General features: G+C 38.2%; 1 long non-coding RNA gene across 3 annotated transcripts in view; it reads right to left on the reverse strand.

Moving 5' to 3' along the window:
* LOC142061020 (uncharacterized) overlaps positions 1–21434 on the reverse strand; it is a 238252-nt gene that overhangs the window by 50462 nt on the left and 166356 nt on the right. For 2 of the 3 annotated variants that reach the window (XR_012662019.1, XR_012662020.1), the window contains exon 3: positions 3478–3563. This is a non-coding gene — a long non-coding RNA (uncharacterized LOC142061020). Of the gene's footprint in view, positions 1–3477; positions 3564–3930; positions 4072–21434 lie in introns of those variants that run through there. The other variant, XR_012662021.1, reaches the window with a different exon arrangement.

Below are 21434 nucleotides of genomic sequence, written 5' to 3' on the forward strand. Positions count from 1 at the left end.
CCACAAATCCAAAAAACACCAAACCAATCCCAACATATATACTTAAGAACAGATCTTACCATTGTTATTGATACAACTTCAGCTAAACCAGGATTTCAAAAAATTATTAAGTCTCTTAAACACTAAATCAGAGATTTGATTTTTCTATTATGTTTTTTTCTTTCCAGTTCCTATTTTGCCTACAGAAAAAAAGAATGGTGGAAAGGAACAGCCTGCTTTTTGGTATATCTGAACTCTTGAATATTCTGTCTTCCTTCAGATTTTTAACATGTCCTTGCTGCAGAGATTGTGAGAGGAATAGGGAAAATACAATGCATGTTTTCAGATAAAATCCTTGTATTTTCCATCAACAGGCAGTGAAGTTCAAAATTGATTCTTAATTAAATTTTAGGCTATGTTGAGAGAGGTCAAGTGTACCATTACTGTTACGAACATCAGTGGTTTTGTTCAGCTAGAAAGCTACAAATCTTTTTCTAGCTATCTTTCCTTGCATTTTGCAAGCTATTAATGAATCATTTTGTCATGTGTAGAACATTATCCATCTGAGGACATTAAAAATGTGCTCTCATTATGGACACTGATTATTATAAACCCTTACTTTCAGGTCTTAGGGTAAAACTCACTTTAGCAGATGGATTTTATTAATACATGCAGCAGCAGAAGGTTTCGCTGGAACTAAGAAGTGTAATCATACATTGACAGTACTGGTGTCTGAGTGAAACAAAAATCTCATTTTCAGATCCTTTTGATCATTTTGAATCACATGAGAATAAGTGTTGTCATATATTAAAGGTTCTCACATATTAAAGACAGTTTATACTTAAAGAATCATGGTCATTCATTAGGGGTATCCAGGTTTCTCATGAGCCAGTGAAAGAATTCTTCTCTCTCTGTATGTATTCATCTATTAAGCATTTGAAGAGACTCACTTAACCAATCTGTGTAATAGGAGGCTGCAAGTAGAGCCTTTTTCCTTCTTTGCAATCTTAGAGACACTTGTAGCACCCATAGCATCTCTCTCAATCTTCCCTGTATTTAATCCCACAACACCTTCAGAGATGAAAGGAATATTATGCTATTGATGGGGTAGTGAAGCACAGATCTCATGCAGCATTGAGGCACCTTTTTCACTCTGGTATCAGATCTAGGTATCTAAACACCTTTTGAGATATGAGTCTACATTGCCCAAGGTGACACAGGAAGTCTACTAGGAAAGACTATGTTGAACCCGTTGAACATATGTTGAACCTAAGCCCCAGGCTAGGGACTCACTACTGCAAAATATTTCTTGACCTGAAGCTTCACTCTGTTTCTAAAAATACAAGTCGTATTATGAAGATCTATCTTCATGTCTGTTGCTCAGCCTGTTTGCTGTCATTTAGGGCCTGGAATACCAGAGTCAGCAATCACATTGCAACACAGAAAAGAAAATCCTATCATTTCAATAACAAACTAATTGTAAATCCATTGCTCCGTCACTGAAATCACAAGTCTAGGGCTGCCTGTGTGGGGAAGACGACTGGCTGCAAGCAGACTGTATTGTCAAGAGTACAAGAAACTAGATTATTATTGAGAAATTCTGGCTGTTCCTCTGAACCAAACTTCCCAACTTCACAGCTGCTTCCCGCCTCCAGCACATTGTCCCTATTAATGACATACAGAATTGCCACTCTGACCTGGCTATGCTACTCATGCTCTACCTTTGCAGGTCACCTTTAAACAGTGTGAAAAAAGATTTACTGAAATTGAAGTGTCAAAACTAAGACCAACTTCCAGATTCTTTAGGGCACCTTCCTGAGTTCTGTAAGGAAAACTAATTTGCTTTCATTAGGGATAAACTGGGTTTGGAGACTTAAGTGTGCCTTCATTTGAAATCACTGCAAACAGCTTAAGCAGATTACTGAATTTATAAGCCCTTTTAGTTATTACTGCAACTGTAAAAGAAACTAGAACAGTGTTATTGATTATCCCATTTAAAGAGTGTAGAAATCTGGATCTATTTAGTACATAATTTCAGAGTTCTAAAGAAAATGTTCTAAGAATATATAAGAGTCGTTAATTTCTTCATTATCTAAAATATTCCCTGAATCCAAATACATCCTTCCAGCACACTGGCCTTTTTCTATCCCATGAAATAACCTTAATAGCAAAGAAGTAGTAGATATGCTGCTAGTCAGAAAGTATAACATGACTAGAAAACACAAACCCAACTCCAACTGAAGCTTAACATTTGGGGATGTACAGTGAAATCTTCAAATGAGAAATACAGCAGAAATACCTTCTAATTAGTAAAGTGGAAGAGTCCACCAAAATAGTAATGAGGTAGAACAGAGAACAGTTAGATGCTTTAGCTTATAGGTCTTCTATCCACAAAGAAACTTTGAATGCTGTTTCTTTCATACCCTCAAAAATTGTCCTCCTTTTCCTTATACCAGTCAGAATGCTTTGCTTTTGACCTATTTCTTTCTTGCAATCTAATGAGAAAGTCTTCGACTAAGACTGAGCTGATTTCTCTTCTAGCAGTTGTTAGGGTGACTCCCATCCCAGAAACCTTTCTTGAATGCAATCCAGTGTAATATGCTATAAAGATTTCAACCAGCAAATTTGTAACCAAAACCTTCTTAACTCACTTTCATTATCCTTTGAAGTGATGTACAATCCTATGCCAAAATATTTGCATTTTCTCCTTAAACTCTGTGCCAGAATTACAGTACCTTGACTCAGTGTTTATGCTTACTAGAGTACATAGATGATCATGTTTATGCATTTTTTTTTTCCTAGAGGGCAAACTAAAGCTTATATAGAATCTAGTTTGGGTTTTTTGCATATCCTCCAAGACTTGAGATTACAGTATTTGCCAAAGCATTCAAAAACTAGTCAACACTGACAAACTAGAAATGGTATTAGCTCAGTGGAAGAATTGTGAAACATTTGAGAAAAATTAGAGTCAAATTTTTACTTTAAATAAAACATGAATGGCAGAGTAGTCACTTAGTTTAAAGCTTGATCCTCTGATATTCATTCATTTATTAAGATGTGAAGGAATTTTAACTCTTCTTATGAAGACCAGTAAGGATTTATTACCATAGCAGAGATCATAAATAAGGAATTGAATGTGTGCATAAAACGTGAACTGGAAAGTTTTAAACAGGTCAGCTTTTTTTAGCCAGCAGAGAGGTGTAGAAGCCTATGGATGCAACCACTGGGCATTTACAAAAGGAAAAGCTACATAGTTCACATGATGGAAAAGTACCCCACAACTGTGCATTAGAAAATTACAGGTAGAGAGATTTACAAGGAACACTTAGATAACCAAGGTACTTGATTACATTTTGTGCCTTTGGAAAAAAGCAAGCAAAAAAGCCCTCAAAACAAATAAGCCTGAAAACCAAAACACTAAGCCAAACAAACACACTAGTCTCTCCTTAACTTTTAAATAAACCTAAAAGATAACGTTATCCCCATTAGCAGTCTTACATTAGGTTTTGTCTGATGCAAGAGCTGAGGAGACTGGCCACTTCTCACGTCTTGAGGGCTTGTAAGTGTCCTGATTCAGCACTCATCTGATTACAAAAGAAACAAATAGCATTAGAAATTAGATAAAAAATAGTTTTCAAAGTGTCTTACTTGTTTACCCCTTTATCAATTCATTATTTAAAAATCTGACCTATCTTAGCTGTAATATTTTTCACTGATAGCCCTCATTTCAGACATAGAGAACAATGCCTTTTTGCAAGGTATGTATATACACATTCTGCATGAGCAGAATGGAGAAGAACATAAGCAATGTGACATTTTGTACAGTGTTTCAGTGAATTTTGCTGGAAGGTCAAAAATCACATTTGAATTCAATAGATCACATCAGCACAGGTCTAGCATACACACTGCTACAGTATCAATCAGCTTTACAAATAGTATAAGATCACTTACGTATAGGTTAATTGTCTCCCGTTCAATTTCTTTACAATTAACATCAATGGACAGCTCCTTCACCTAGATGGCACTTTCCTGTAACAGTGAAAGTGTGTGTCCTTATAAGCAAAGGCAGCCAAGCACATGGGCTGTGTTAGAGAGAGTGTGGCCAGCAGGTCCAGATAACTGGACAAACGGCTGACTGGAGGATACAGGAAAGTGCACCAGACTTCTCAGAGGTACAGAGTTGTAAGATGACAGGCAAGAAATGCAAGCTGGAAGATGAGAAATCTTGAAGAGGTTGTGAAAATGTCTATCTTTGGAAGTGTTCAAGACCCAATGGGACAAAATCCTGAGCAACCTCACCTAGCCAGACCTGCTTTAAGCAGGTGTTTGTACCACATGACCACCAACCTGAATTATTAAGGATTCCTTCCAACCTGATTTATTCTGCATTTCTGTGAAACTGTCCGTTTGTCATGGTTTAGCCCCAGTCAACAACCAAGCACCACGCAGCCACTCGCTCACTCCCGCCTGGTGAGATGGGGGAGAGAATCAGAAGAGTAAAAGGGAGGCACCTCATGGGTTGAGATAAAGACAGTTTAATAGGTAAAGGAAAAGCTGCGCGCAGAAGCAAAGCAAAACAAGGAATTCATTCACTACTTCCCATGGGCAGGCAGATGTTCAGCCATCTCCAGGAAAGCAGGGCTCCATCACGCGTAACAGTTACTTGGGAAGACAACCGCCATCACTCCAAACGTCCCCCCTTCCTTCTTCTTCCCCCAGCTTTATATACTGAACATGACGTCATATGGTATGGAATATCCTGTTCGTCAGTTTGGGTCAGCTGTCCTGGCTGTGTCCCCTCCCAGCTTCTTGTGCACCCGGCAGAGCATGGGGAGCTGAAAAAGTCCTTGACCAGGGTAAGTGCTACTTAGCAACAACTAAAACATCTCCACATTATCGCCACTGTTTCCAGCAAAAATCCAAACCATAGTCCCATACTAGCTACTACGAAGAAATTGAACTCTACCCCAGCTGAAACCAGGACACCATTATATTTCATAACAGATTAAGGTATTTTTCAACCTTAGTAGCCTTACTAATAGTCTCCAGTTTGGGTTGTTTGTTTTGTTTGGTTTGTTTTTTTTTTTTTTTTTGGGGGGGGGGGGGGGGGGGGGGGCGGGAAGGGGATACTTTCCCCCAAGATCACTATGTCTATAGTTGATGAGGACAGCGACCTTCAGTGCTGTACAAATCTTTAACAAAACTAAGTGTCACATTTACTTCATATACCTATATATGTTGGTATATATGTATGCCTAATTACATATATATATATGTGTAATATGTAGCATTTCATACCATCAGCACTGATTTACCTAATCTGGGGGTAACTGTATGCTTCTAAGTGCAAATGCAGTGGCTGCTCTGATCTGCACCAGAAAGCAAAGAAAGAATGATTAAAGCTGACTTAGGGGATGTAAAATTAAGCCAATTTGAAGTATTAGTCTGCAGTCACTGTGGTATCTAGAGTGCAGGCACCCCACAAACTGACTGAGAAGAACACAAAAGGATGATTGGAGATGAGATTTAGCAAAGTACAGACAAGAGTGAGTAAAGTTTCATAACCCACAGAAAGCTATTTTTAACCAACCTTTTTCTTTTCCCTAAGCAGAAACTGCAAAAAACTATGTGAGTCTGACTATCCCAAGTCAGGGTGCTCGCAGCAAGGCCAGTCATTTTGAACAAAGCAAACTCAGAGTTGATGCCTTTTGATACAGTTCAACAGCATGCATTTCAAGGACAACAGCCAGCTGAATTCTGTCATTTTCAGATCTATAAGATGGTCTGCAAGTACAGAAGGTGCCCATGCAAATTTCCTTTGAAGCACAGATAAAAGTGGCAAATGATGTGTGGTTATTCTTATATAGAAAGCACACAAAACCCATTATTCCATCAGCTTGCCACCAAGTGAAGCCTTACTTGTCTTGAGACCTAAAAATACCTTATTTGAACAGCACAAAGTATGTTCAGTCTCCAAAATGAAACATTTTAAAATGTCTTAAGATTTTTAAAAATGCAGCTAATGGTTTTTAAACAGTTCCTACCCTCTTTCCCACCTCCCCTCGCCCCCCAGTTTCAGTATCAGAGGGAATGAAAACAGTTCACTGAAGCAAACCTTCATAGGACCAGCCACAAAAATGAAGTAGAGAGGACGTGGATCATCCCTGACCCTTTTCATCCAATAGCCCCAAAGTCGCACACATTCAGAACTGAAGACTATGCTCGGTTTCCTGTTCCCATGTTCAGTCTCCATGAGGCAAGGATTTCATCCAAGGAGCAGCAGTTTCTAAAGCACCCACCTCAAAATACTTCACATCCTTCCACAGTATTTGGACAGTCACCCTGGCAGCAGAAAAGAAATGGGCTGCAGTCCTTTTGGTTTGATCCAGCTAGTTCTTACTCTGGAAAGATTCTTTAAGTAAAAAAAAAGTGGGGCCTATATTTTTAATTCCTCTGGCTTAAGAGCCTAGCTTAAAAATGTTTCAGTCTAAACTAGTCAGATTCACGACTCATTTGTCAACAGAAACCACATTTTATAGTAAATAAAGTAGCCGGGGGAGAGTGTGATCTTTTAAAACTATAAGCCTAAGAATCCATTTCAAAATGTACTTTGTTTCATATTTCCTTTTGCCATTTGCCATCATTTATACACTTTGTTTAATTGAATTAGGTACCAGTGGAAACAAGCATGAGGAGATGCTGTCAACTGCTGGAGATCAGTTGTTAGACACCACACACACACTCCATCCATATGGAAAGGTAGTCCTTTACAAAAAAGTTAATAAATTCAACATTTCAAAGCAGAAGATGTTTCCATTCAAACCCAACGTAGATCTGACTTTTCATAATTTAAGGAAAAAGGACCGTCATAATCTGCAAATGTAATATAATTTCAAGAAATATATCTCATTTTATTTAAAAGGAACTAAAACTTGATGAACAAATAGACTGTGGCTTCTACCTACCCTCAACATATCCTGATCTACTGGTATTTTTGGCCCCAAAAAACCCATTGCAAGTTCATTGAAATCTTATTATTGGTTATAGCAGCCATTGGATCAAACCTATTAGTAGGAAGTCACGGCTTATAAATATAAAGACTTATTGCTACGAGATTTTATTTCCATGGATACAGCCATATGAAAAATTACATATTTATCTTTTCATTCATGTTTTCAGGAACTGTGACCAGTCACAGATGGGAACATAATATTTCCACCCTGAAGAGTTAAATCAAGCCCTTTTCTCTATACAGAGTAAGTCTCTAAACAATACATTTAGCTATAGGAAAATTCAACCAAGCGTAATGAATTTTATCACACAGCAGCTGTTCAAATAAAGCAAAGCAAATTTGGCTTAATAGATACTTGATGAGCATACACGGGTCTAACAGAGAGGCCAAAGCAAAAGTGTTCCTGTGTTGTGTATTGTTATGTAGTAAAGTCTTGAAGATATGAAAGACTAAAAATCCCAATATATCTATTTCAATTCTACTTAACTATGCTGGACATTTAGATAATTAATATAATAGTATACAGAGTTTTGTCAGATTAAAGACTTGATCTGATGACATATAGGCACTATAAGCAGTGCCCACTATTGCTCTGGTAGGGGAAATCCTGTTAATTAAAACCAAATTTATAAGAGTAAAATTTTAAAAATTGGGGGCATATTACTTTGTAGGCATTGATCCAGAAGTAAGATATTTACTTTTCTGGTTGAGTTATGCAATTCTTTTGTACAACACAATACATAAAGGCTCACATAGGATGAAGAGAACAAAGCTGATAATTTCCTAGTAAACTCACTTTGATGAAAAACCAGTAATGCTTTCTTAACTGCTTTCTCACATGATGCATAAGAAATTTCTAGTAGCATATTCCCTGTTCAAAATCAAGTTTGAAATTGGCCAGATTAGGCCAAACAATTTAACCTTGAGGCACCATGCAACAGAGCTCAAGTATTTCTTCAAAGCAGGGGGAAGAAAACCACTTGAACAGTTTTAGTTCAGGCTACCTACAAAAAGGACGCTTCTGGACTGAGTATGTTTTGAGAGAGTTTATATTGCTTCAAATCTAATATTTTAAGTATAGTGACAATAAATACTTGTTTTTAAAAAGATAAATCCCTCTAACCTCTTTTCATAAAAGTGTTACAGGATTTATCAGGTCAGAACTGGAAGGTGCTGTGAGGACAAAGCTTCATTACAATTAGTTGCAAATGGAGATACAGCGGCTTCTCTGCTAGACATTACCTCTGGGCACAATCAAATACTCTGAAAAACATTCCATCTTCATTTACTGAGCCACAGGTGGACTTCGAACACCCACCAGTAGATACATGGGAAAGGCACTTGGCTTTAATGTCACAGCTCCCATGCCATAAAGGCTGCCCTGCAGTGGCTGATGGTAGCAGCTCCAGCTAGCATGGGTGGTCCCAGGCCAGCCATGCCTCAGTTTGCCTTTCAGCTTCAAGAACTACTCACTTGGCTGTATTCTAAGGAATTTTTTGCCCGCTTATCAGGTGAGCCACATTTCTCCAAAGGTAGGAGGGACTCACTATTACATCCCAAGGCTCCCCCATCAGCGCACACTTTCATTCTTCAACATTTAACAGGAAAACAAAGATAACTGGTCACTCTGTGTGGGCTATATTGCATTAAATCCTTCTCCTCCTGTGTCTCTAGTACTGAAAGAGGATACTTCTCCCATCACTGTCGTCACTTCAGATTGCATTGCACAATGCTGTCACCCTCCTAGAATTCTCCCCCACCTACAGCTCCCCACCCTCTCCTTTATTTTTAAATAAAAAAACACCTGTCCTGTCTCCCAGCTGATTCTATAACTGAATAGGGCTGATTGAACCCAAAATTGCCTCTACTGTGTTGTATTTGTGACTTAAAACACACAAGGAGACAGCAATTTGTGCTATTAATACAGAGAACAACGTGGAACACCCTCCTCTGAGAAACAAATTGAGAGTTTTCAGCTGGAAGCTCTTATGGTTCTAATGCTTTCCTTCTCTGCCTTTGTCCACAGTTGCTGATGAGAGCTAAACTCTTGCATCTGTCCCAGAAAATTACAAGAGTTTAATCAAGTGGCTGTGTGATATATCTGGTGACAGCAGATTTAGTTACTGTTGTGATAAATGGTTGATCAATGTACTATTATTCTTTCCTTTCTTGGCTTTTCTTCCTTCCCAGAAAGCATAATACTACAGTATCACAGACCAAATTTTCTACACTTGAGAAGTCACTACCCACTTCTAAATCCAAAGACAATATTTCCTGCTTCAGCAATAAAGGCATGTGTTGCATCTTAAAATTCATGGTTGTCTAGCAATCCTTTTATTTTCACTAATCGTTACTGCATTGAACTTTGCATGTTGGCCATTTGGAAATGTCTTCCTTAATTTTTTTTCTAAGTAGTTCAAAGCAACTGTCTTTTTTCAACAATATTCAAGGAATTCCTACTTTATGGTCTTCCAAAAAGAAGAAAACAAAATAGTAATTTAGTCTTTTGTTCCATCGCTTTCCAGCCTTGATCAATCTAGTTCTTAGTCCAAGACCAAGCTAACAATGTGAACTTCAGTCATACATCTGTCATACTGTCTTTCCCAGCAAATTTGGGGTTAGATGAGTCAAACATTTTTGGCAAGCTTCCAAATATCTTCAAAAAATATTTTCTACATACTTTCCCTTTTGAAAAGTTGTTCCTAGAGGTTGGTGATTTTGATTTCAAAATGCCTCACACAATGTTCGTTGATGTTACTAGTAAATCACTTTGTTCTACTTACAGCTCACCTCAGAAACCCTCTTTGACTGTAAAATGTCATCTGATACCTACTACAACACAAGACAGGACAACATTGCCTGGGTTCTTTCATTTTTGTGGTTTGGTTTTTTTGAAGGTCATCTATCCCAATTCACTTTGGATATTACAAGAATGAAACCCTTTGGAGCAAAAGGGCAGATTTCAAATTAAAGGAGTCTGTGCTGTCTGTAGAACTTGCCCTGCTATTCAGTGTGCTGTTATATTAAAATGTGTATAAATTTAACTTTAAGTGTAAAGTAATCAAAAGCTCAGAAAAGCAAAACTCCTTCAAGCTTTTTGCTTTTACTGCCATTTTCTGTCTTACTAAGCAATGTCTTTATCATGATGTCATTTCTTGTAAGGTAGTAATTGCAAAAAATGCAGAAGTCATCCATCTACAGTAGAAGTTTGGAATGGGCACTTTACATTGGAACTTACCTTTACATTTTGATTATGAAAGAAAATGGTCCATATGGCATAAATATCTTCAAATAAAATGGGAGTTCATTAATTTATAGCAAATGTGATAAAGGCAAAAAGATCAAGAGGAAATGCTGTCATAAAGGTCTTTCAATAGACCTAAGAAAAAAACTGGCTCTTACCATTGCTGAGCAAATAAAGGCACAAATCGATAAGAAAAGTTACCAGTTAAACAGAAAATAATCCAGAGCAAAGTTCATAGAGTAAAGTGATCTGCCTTCAAATGAAGTTAAAAGGCAAAATTCCTAGTGAGACAAACCTAAGAGCTATAAACTAGAATACAAATAAAGACATCTGCATTAGTGGGTATTGAGAGCTTTTAACTGGCTTAGTGACTGAAAGTGCAGGTAACAGTTCACAAAAGCAGCTTGGAAAAAAAGGGTAGGTTTTGGGTTGTTTTTTTTTTTTGTTGTTGTTGTTTTTTTTTTTTTTTTTTTTTTTTTTAAATATAATTCTTTACCTACTATGAAAATACTTCAGCGTTTGCAAAATTCAAATCTGTGTTCATCAAATACCCATTTCTTAAGGAGATAGCCTGTGGCTTCAATTACTAAGTGCTAAAAATGCTTCTAAACACGTGGTCTGTGTTATTGGTTCTGGAGCCACATATTTACTTCTCTGTTACACACCTACTCTAGGGCAAGAAATGGACTTCTGATTGGATACTACTGAAAGGACTAAAACTTCATTTTTAATTAGCTTGAAAATCTCCAAACTTCAACGTTCTCAATTCCTTTCTCCAATAGCCCTAATATAGACCAACACCTTCTATATTATTAGTAATTCTGAATCTTTTTTCTTGCACATCTTTAGACCTCTGCAGCTTAAATCAAAAGGTTGTGCTCCAGTGACTGGCAGAAGATATTTATACCTCGAATAAGACTCCTATAGTCTTTAAAACACAATGCAGGTGCAGGGATACTATTTAATTAAATTATTCTATGTGAAATGGAGCTAATATCTTTGTTTTCTGAGACCAGTTTGATTTCATAACTATGCTACCTGTGAAGTTTAGTGTCCTACAAACAAGTAGAGTGAAAACACGATACCACAGAACAAGAGAACTTCGTTACTGGTTTGTCTAAAATTGCTAAAGCAAGCACCTCCTAATGGCATAAGTATACCATAAGAAAAAAAAAAAGAAAGGCTCAAACATGGCACTACACACCAAAATTCCAAAACAAACATCTAGACATTTAAATATGAGCATTTAAAAATAGAGTAATATGTCTGACCTAAATCAGTCAATAAATATTTTGCATTTCTTCTATAGAAGACAACACATGCACTAGTTGATATCTGCAGTAGGTACATGCATGTGTCTACTCCAAAGTCCTCCACACTACACTGACTGATCACTTTCATGTCTGTAAAAATACCCTCCTTTGAAAGCTGTGATAGTCAGAGATCAAATCCTCATTTTCTAGTAAACAAAGGCAGAAGCTACAACCTTTTGCTGTGGAATTTTGTTGTGGACCCATTTTGCTGCATAATAAACTAAGGCCTTTATTTTTATTCTTCTCTTTTGTGTATTACCTACACAATAGTAGGCAATAGCTTTGGCATACATGAAAAATAGTGGGCAAGATGTCAAAAAAGAAAATAGAACTGTATCCACTGGTCAGTCGTAATAAGAGAGGTAAAAATCCCAATCAGGTTAGCCACTTCAATTTCTTTTTCATTGTAGTAGAATGTAGATGGGAGAGCAGGAAAGAGACTATCTAGGACTGCACAGAGCCAGAGGTCTTGCAGAAAAGAAAGAGCATAAACTTCTTGCTCAAATTCTGTTTTGTTCTAGGCAGCATTACATTCAACAAGTCACATAAGAAAATGCGAGACTTACCCACTTTTTAAATTGGTATTGCTATGGTCAGATTTATCACTCATTGATGGAGTGCACTATGTATCTTATGAAGATTTTATTTCAGTTCCTCCTAGTGTGAATTAAACTAGTGAATACGACTGAACTAACAGCTGCTTCAACATTTCTCCATATAGAAAAGCTGGCTGATTTTGTTGATTAAGTGATTCATTTTGAATTATTCTTTCACATCTAATTGTTAAGGAGCATGGTAATGTTTATAATTGTGTCTGACTTGTGTTGTAAAGTTCTTGTTTTGTTTCCAATCTACTATTCTTTTTATCCCCCATTTCTCCTACCAGCTACACTATAAAACTCCAAAGCAGATTTGTAAACTTTTAGAGAGAAGGGAGAAGAGAGAAGTGAAGTTTTGTTACACTATCACCACAGACCACAGGTCCTAAAACAATAAAACCCAACAAGAAAATCTCTGCAAAATGAAATGCAGCTGCAATATAGTGTCCAATAAAATGATTGGGGAATTATTGAAGAAAAATTCCTAGAAGCCTTCATCAGAACAAGACACAGCAACAGTGCAGAAGGTATTAAAGCCTTTAGATTACGCTGACAGTTGCCGCTGAAGCAGGTAAAAGCAAAAGTATTCTCCTTTTCTATTTTTTAAACAAATTCAAACACACACCTACCAACAACTAGACTTTCACCAAAATATTGCAGTGTAGATAAAAGATCATAATATTTTCTCAATTATCTAGGAAGTAAAAGCATATGGCTCAAATTCACCATCAGGTTTGTAGGGCCCTCCACCGTCTTAGGTACTAGACATTTCCTTCAGGGCAGAGGTCTGCTCAGCAGCACCCCAGTGACAGCAGCCACGAGCTTGCCAGAGATGTACAGTAGTGAGCAGAGCACAGCTGCCTTGGCTGCATTGCACGGCCTTCTCCTGGGCAGCAAAGCCTACTGGAAATGTCACAGCACTCTTGCCATGATTTTGAAACCATCTGTTCTAGAGAAAAGCTCACCTACCACGTCAACTTCTATGGTGTAACTTTTAAACACATATTCCAGCTGTTGATGAACTCTGGTTTTGCTCTTCGATTATCTTGCCAATGGAAAAACACAGCATACACTAAACACCACATTAGAACCAAGCCTTGTACCAAGCAGCACTTCTGGGCTGTCTAGGCAAAGTTTTAAACTGCATTACACCAATAGGTCCCCAAATACATCACAGTTTTAGGGAATACAGCTAGAAAAGACAGGTTAACTGAAACAAAAGCAAAGCTTTTATCTGAACAGCTGAAATTTTAAAAAAACAAGCTACAGATCTAATGACCCAGTGTTTTGGGACATCAGCTGAAAAGAAACAGAATGGCATAAAACACATTTCTGGAGTGCCAACCAAGCTATCTTTTTGCTTAAGGAAGTATATTCATTGTTGGTTAAGGTCCTCTCTATACATCCTATATTTGGACAAAATTTGCACTTTGGGTGTTTTCCTATATTGCAGTACCATCTAGTGACATTGCAATGAATGTGAATAGAGCTTCATTGCAGTGCTACTTTTTGGTGGTACAATTATTGGATGAAATTTGCAACTCCCACTTTAACCATTTTTTCCTGGCTTGTTATGACCCCATTAAAGAAACATACAGTAGAAGATACAGACTAGAAGAAATAAAAAAGTTCACTAGCCCAGACACAAAGCACTTTCTGCCTGAAATTGTCTCTCCTCCTGTCAGCCAGAAAGCAATGAATCTACAGGTGTGAAACAATTTGTGAAATCAGTTTAAAACAAATACACCAATTAATAAGGCACTCATGTTAATCTGCTGTCACCACCTATCAAGTAACTCTTTAGTGGTATCTTAACTGTAGGGTGGGAGATATCTGATAAACTGTGTCATTGATGATGGTAGCTGCCTCCCTGCTTTCCAGAAGATCTTAGCTGAACCTGCCCTTAGAAGCATTCTTGGGGAATCTAGACAGGGAAAAAATATTTCTAAGCCCATCCCAACATTCTCTTGTGTACTGAATACAAATATTCTTAAAGTGTTAAGATAGTGACTGAGAGTTGAAAGACTATTTGTTGAAAAATGCTTTAGATATTATTCCTACAAAGTAAACCAAATACTTCATTTGTAGGCTACCTTATCTCAGCTTTACCAGGGAGAATAAGAGGCAAAGATAATGAGTTTTTACAATGCCACAAAAGGTAAATAAAACCTTAAACCACAAAATAAAATCCTTTGTTACAAAAGGTTTTAACACCATTTTACTCAAAAACCCCATCAATCTGGATTTAATAAGTGCTTCCCCCCAGTTATTCCTAACTCACAAAACAAAAGCTTACATTCTCAACCAGAGCTTTCAATACCTATTCCTAATTACAATACCAAATACTAGAAATTAAAAAAGCAAAACAAAAAACCAACACCAAACCACCATGCACACAAGACCTATTTTTAAAACAGGGTTTGGATCCGCTATATTTGTTCAGGATACAAACTGTGTAGCTTAAAGACTTATTTTACACTATAAATATTCATGCATTAAAAGTTGTAAATTATGTCTAATGCAGAGAGAAAATTTATGTGCAATACCTAGCTTAAAGACATATAAAATGATCTGGAAGGATACTAGAAGGACAGCTGATCAGCAGCAAGCCAGAATCACCAGCAGCTGTGCTTTTTTTGTTATTATTTGCTTAATATTCAAATCATCTATCATCTGGGCACATAAAGGAAGTTTTTAAAATACACTGTGATCATAACCAACGCTGGACAATCACCTACCTGGACTTTCATCAAGAGAGACAGGTAAAATCATTATCTGTGCCACTGTAAGGCAACAAGAAAAAAACACCCCTTGTGCAACTAGTAACTTCATCTGATTGTTTCAGAAGTTTCAGCGCATCTGTCCTCTGCATGACTGAGCAGATGACATCAAAACACTGAAGCATGGACAAGACTTGATGCCACATATCTTACCATAAAGCAATGACACATCAATATTCTAGGCTTTCATCTCCATGCTTTTTGAAAACACATCACTTTTTATAAGGATATGGTATAAAACTTGTAGCAGAATTATCTAATAAAGGATTGGGCCCTAAATAAGAAGCTTCAGTAAATGCACATCCACAGTTCTAATGTTAAACCAGGTGAAAATCTACAACACCGTCAGAAATTCTTGGGCACTTCTGAATTTTGCAGTCATTGCATTCAATAGAAGGCCTGCCATTGTCTTCAACAGGAGCAAAGAAATGGAGTAAAGTCAAATTAAAAGCTTTCAAAAACCCTACAAGCAGTCACTGTGGTCTGGTTGGCTAATGGGCTCCATGAATTTAAATGTCAATAACCCAAAACAAATGTATTCTGCAGCACTGCCTAGTAACGCTACATGGGTTTCACAAAAACACAGTATTGCAAAACAAATTTTAATATTAGTTCCATAATTTATGTGTATTAATTCATTGCATGCAGCTCACACTGATCACTGGGGAAGCATTTTAACCAACAAATTCAGCTATATGTAGAACAAAACCCAGTACCTCCACACCACTGTCAGAAGGATTATGAAGTTCTTTAGTCTCCAGATTCCTTTCTACAGGTTGTCAAGCCAAAAATAGTGTTGGCAACATTAACCAAAAACAAACTCTAGAGTCATATGGTTAAGACATGGATTGGCCAAAGCAAGAGAAAGTTTTGTTGCAATATTTAATTCAAATGTATGTAAAATACTTGAGAATAGTCGTAACCTAAAAAGTTTCAGATTCCAGGTAACTCATAATTGTATCAGCAATTCTAGGAATACAGAAAAAGATCCCACTCAAGACTTCTGCAACTTTCTCCTTCAAGGAGGGCTCAAACTGATGTTTTAATTTGGCTGCTGGGGGAGGAGGGAAGCAGGAAGGAAGGCAATTTTTGCATAAGGAATTTTCACTATAGATAACAGTACTCAATACTGCTATATTAAAATCACTCAGTCCTACCTCAGGATAGCCTTCTACTGGCATGATTACACTACTCCCGGTGACAGATTTATTCTTAATTGCTAGAAAGTAGCAGACTGCTTTAATAGAATTCTCACTTTCTTCAGTGACTGCTGCTGTTACAAGAGACATACTTAGAAGTCACACAATAGGACTTAAAATGACTCTCATCCAAGAGGAGAAAGAGAAGACAGCAATGCCTATTACCTGGCTAAATGAGACTGAAGCTTTGGACCACAAACTCAACTGCATTGCACATTAACTTCTGAAGACCCATCACGAACCCGTAACTTCTGGCAGCATTGAACCACTCCTAGGAAGTCTTAATTCATTTTCTGACGTATTACATTTTCCTCCTCACTGATTCACTGACCATCAACTACATATTTTTAATGTAATAAGCCTGTTTTCTTCCTGTCGGATGCTATACTAATTCTAATTATTTGGGACTGTTGTGGTTCAGCCTCAGTCGGCAACTAAACACCATGCAGCCGCTCACTCACTTCCCCCACCCCTGTGGGATGGGGAAGAGAATCAGAAGAGCAAAAGCACAAAAAACCTCATGGGTTGAGATAAGAACAGTTTAATAATTAAAATAATAATAATGATGATAATAATGACAATAATGTTAATATAACAAAATGGAAAAGGAAGGGAAAGAAAAAAAGGAAAAAACACCACAGAAACATGAGTGATACAACCGCTCACCACCCACCGACAAATGCTGGCCATCCCCAAGCCGCGATTGCTTCCTCCCTCCCCAGCCAGCTCCTCCCAATTAACATACTGGGCATGACGTTACATGATATGGAATATCCCTTTGGTCAGTTTGAATCCACTCTCTTAGCTGTGCCCCCTCCCCTCCTGGCTTCTTGTGCACCAGGCAAAGCATCAGAAGCTAGAAGAGTCCTTGACTAGTACAAGCACTATCCAGCAACAACAAAAACATTGGTGTGTTATCAACGTTGTTTTCATACTAAGTCCAAAGCACAACACTATACCAGCTAGAGTGAAGAAAATTAACTCTATCCCAGCTAAAACCATGACAGGGACCTCAAAGAATCAAGGAAGAATCTGGTTAAAAGCAAGTTGGTTTAAACTGAAGCTCTTCAGTTTGCTAGATCATCTCACAACCTGCTTCAGATGCTGGATAGCACCTTGCAGAGTCCTCAGAGCTATTCCTGGCACTGATACTAAGTGTTTTGAGACAGACACACACACACCCCCAAAAAAAAAAAAAAAAAAAAAAAAAAGAGAAAAGCAAAGGAAACCTTTTACTAGTGCTAAATGGAAAAAATTGAGAGCCACACTATGTAACGTTTTGTCTAGCTAACAAAAATAGTCTTAGATTTCCTCTACATACCCTTTCCCTTCCAGAATTTTGAGAGAAAGCTAAGGAATACATGGACTTGTAATACACAATTCATGTTATGTTAGAAGCCTGCAGAAAGTCTGATGTCTTCTTGATCTTCCAGAAAAGTTTGGAGATAAAGAAATCATTACACACACACACGTGCATACTCGTACACAAAGTCTTTGAATGGACCAAGGGCGGGTAACATTGCTGTCTCCCCTTACCTTACTTGCTACTATTGAAGTTTACTCAATAACAGATACATTTTTATCCCTGATCTTACATTTGCATCAAATGTTTTCTAACCATCATTACCTTAGCAGTGAAGTTAACACCAATAATTTTTTTTGTAGTTAAATAGGTCTTTATTAAAAGGAAAGGCTAAAAATTATTCACATTTTCAGTGTTTTGAAGTAAACAGAGGTTTCAAACATTCTTCCCTTGCCTCTAAGTTGCTATACATTTTCAGATAAAAACAATTATCTATATGTGCTGTCACATCATGAGGTGGTGCTTTCTTACTGCTGCTTATTTTTCCCATGCAAGGCAAAAACAGGTGGGATGTGGTATTATTTAGGCACAGTACAAAAGATGCTGAGCAGAAAAATCCCCCACTCTCTCTCTTATGGCTTCTTATGATATCTCCAGGTCAGTCACACACTACAGATCTTCCAGATTTACGGAGTTACTGATACCCACGCAAGTACAGCCTCTGCACCTGCATTCTTGCCTGCCTTTCCCTGGGGAGTGCTAATCCCAACCTTGTTCCTTTATCCAGCTGCCAAAGTGGAAAGTGTTATTTTGGGGATTCCTTCTCCCTACCCATCCTCAAATCCATTTGAAGCCACGTTCAGAATATACTGGAGTGGAACAGACCAACAAGCAAATAACTTCCCTGTTACAAAGACATAACTTAAGAGCTCTGCTAAGACCATACAGGAACAGCTGCTGAAGTGACAACACCACAAAGTTCAGAAGAGTTGTTTTGTGTAGATAAATAAGCAGAATCAAACAATAGGGCACAGTGCATCATTCTGATGCTCCTGCTCACAAGACCTGCTGCACAGACTGAACAAGTCTAGCATAAAGAAGATTCCTTAAAGTAAACTCACCAGAAACCCCTGCATTATACTTTTGTTGTTCTACTTTCATCCTTTGGGAATGTCTTAGTACATCTTATAAACTCTGGAAAGAATGAACACATGTCAGGCTTAAAACACATTGCAGGGGAAGTTAGATAAATTTAATTACATTTAAATTCCTAATATATGGGCTAAAGTTACTGAAAATGCTGATGACACCCCCATGTAGCAATACTTCTAGGATCTGTTAATTTTCATCCCAAGTGAAAAATAAACATAGAATGCTGTCTATTTAAAGTTCTTTTTAATTATGTACTGCCATATTACGTACTACTGAGTAGTTCAGGTGTTAATGAAATATAGCCCAACGTCTCACCTATTCAATAAAATCCTTTATATGCCAATCATGCAAACAAAAGAAAATAATCAATAAACTGTGGATATTTTATTTCATTTAATGGTGCAAGTTACTTAATGTACCTTCTACCAACACTAAACACAACTATGCAGACTATACAGAACTCTCAGATACTGCCTATCTTTCTTCTCAGGGGGTTTTCTGCCTTCTGGCACTTAAACTTGAAATAAATCGTCAACACATTAAAACACTGCAGTGTGTAGCCCTTTCAGACAAGGTTAATTAAAAACAAATAGAGTAGGTAAGTCCCTCTTTCAAAACTACTCAATTCAACCAGGGACAGCTCTGAATCTCTACAGCAACAGCCACCAGGTAACATTGACAAACCCACAAGCCCTCACCAGGCCCTCATGCACTGGGAAATATAATGCCTCCCACCCCAGCCTGACCTGCCTGCCCCACATGCAGCAAAACAGACTCACCATGTGACAGAGGTACATTGGGAAAAGCTAAAAAGGAAAGAGCAGTAACAGCTCCAGAAATTGCAAGCAGCAGCTGAGGAGGAACGAAGCAAGAAACACCACTAAGAAGCTAAAAAAATACAAACAGTACGAAAAAAAAAAAAAATGCTAGCTAAAGTATATCTCTTCCTCAGGCCATGGTTAACAGGCCCTTTTCTTCTGCCCTCCCCCACCACAGTCAGTGCTACAGGTTTTTGGGTAAACGCAAAATAATAGTAGTATTCAAAAAAAATTAAGAGTCAAAAATCAGCCTAGGAAGAAAAAAAAAGACCACTGTGAATGTAGGGTGCTAAGGGTCTTTAAAAAAACCCCAAAAACATGATTTTCCTTCTCAGCGTTTAGGTTGGTGCAGAAGGACTGTATCACCACAACACAAGATACTTTTATAGCCAGAAGTAGCTTTGTGCTGTTTCCACTGCCTTCAGCCTCTAGAAGCTGAAACGGGATATCCACCCTTCATCCTAGCTTTTGCTGGGTTTGGCTAAGCTTCATCAGTCCACCTGAAGAGCCAGATCCCACATCTACCCAGAGTCCTCAGGCTCAGTTCCCTCACTTCCATGAGTGGGATCAGTGACAATGACCTCCATGAGCATCAAAAGAAGTCTTACAGCCCTTTCTGTCCAATATTCAACTGCAAGGAATATTAGTGTCCCTAGGGATACAAGGAACAGGCAGAAATAACCATAAAGGTTTTAAAAAAATAGATCATTAGCAATGCTACAACAAAAGTATGACAAACACTAGAACATAAGGCTTCTGAATTTTTAGAAGTCTTGACTGGTTTAGGACAAAGGCTGTAAAAACTGGCCAAAAAGGGGATTTGCACTCACTTTTATGAATGTTGTTTTATACTACAAAGGTGTGGTTGAGCCGACAACTCAGCCCCACACAGTCGCTTGGTCACTCCCCCACCAGTAGATAGGCAGAGAATCAGAAGGATAATGCTCATGGGTTGAGATAAGAACAGTTTAATAATTAAAATAAAATAAACAAAAAAAATGCAGTGGAAAGGAAAACAACAAGAGGCATGAAACCTGGGGGGGGAAGGGAGGGAGGAGGGCAATGAACCACCAAAACAAACCGCACACAATGCAGCCACTCACCGCCCACCAACCCGACACCGCACCTTCCTGAGCCGCAACTGCTCCCCCCTTAATATACTGGTCATGGTGTCACATGGTATGGAATGAACATCCCATTGGCCAGACGGCGTCAGCCGCCCCCACCATGGCCCTGCCCCTCCCAGCCTCCCACCAACACAGCAGAGCACAGGAAGCTGGAAAGATCCTTGACCACCACAGTGAAGAGATTTAACTCCTCCTCAGCCAAAACCAGCACAAAAGGTTTTGCCTTTGGACACAAAAGTACCTGTGCATATTATTTTCTATTCTTGGTACCATTTATTTAGTGGAGGTTTTATTCTTCCAATAAAGCATATATTCATGCTTCCCCAGTGGCTCTCATCCAATTTATTAATGAGAATATCAAATCTGCATTTCAACAGTCATATGGAAACAAGGTCCAGCATCAAGTTAAAATAACATTTATTAATAAAACCAAGCTGCATGAATACTTGGAGATAATATGAAGGCACAAAAAAATAATCACTCCCAGGAGCAGAAAGAAAAATAATTAATCCCAGTTTCCTGCTGGCTCAAAGTCAGATTTCCACCTCCCCCAGAGCTCTTCAGTAAACCAGACCCCAAGATAGGAACTTCCTCTGTGTCTATTGGAAACAAAACTGTACTAAGAGCAGTTGGTTTCTAGGTAGATGTTTCACAGCTAGAATAATTTTTCCTTCATTGAATCTCTTGCCTACCCCACCTGCAAAGACCCCAGATGTAAGTATTTGCCATGTGTGACAAGCTTGAACTTTTCTCACCCTTTTTTTCCCCCCAGAACTCCCACAGCATTATAGCCCCAGCAGCTACCCCTAGGCCACGGAATGGTGGCAGCATGCACCCTGCACTGCACTGACCTCCCACACCAGATCTGGCCCTTTGTGCATGGCTATTGGCAGTTACCAGATGCAGTT

Source organism: Phalacrocorax aristotelis, chromosome 8 (assembly GCF_949628215.1).
Source record: "Phalacrocorax aristotelis chromosome 8, bGulAri2.1, whole genome shotgun sequence".
Lineage (NCBI taxonomy): Eukaryota > Metazoa > Chordata > Aves > Suliformes > Phalacrocoracidae > Phalacrocorax > Phalacrocorax aristotelis.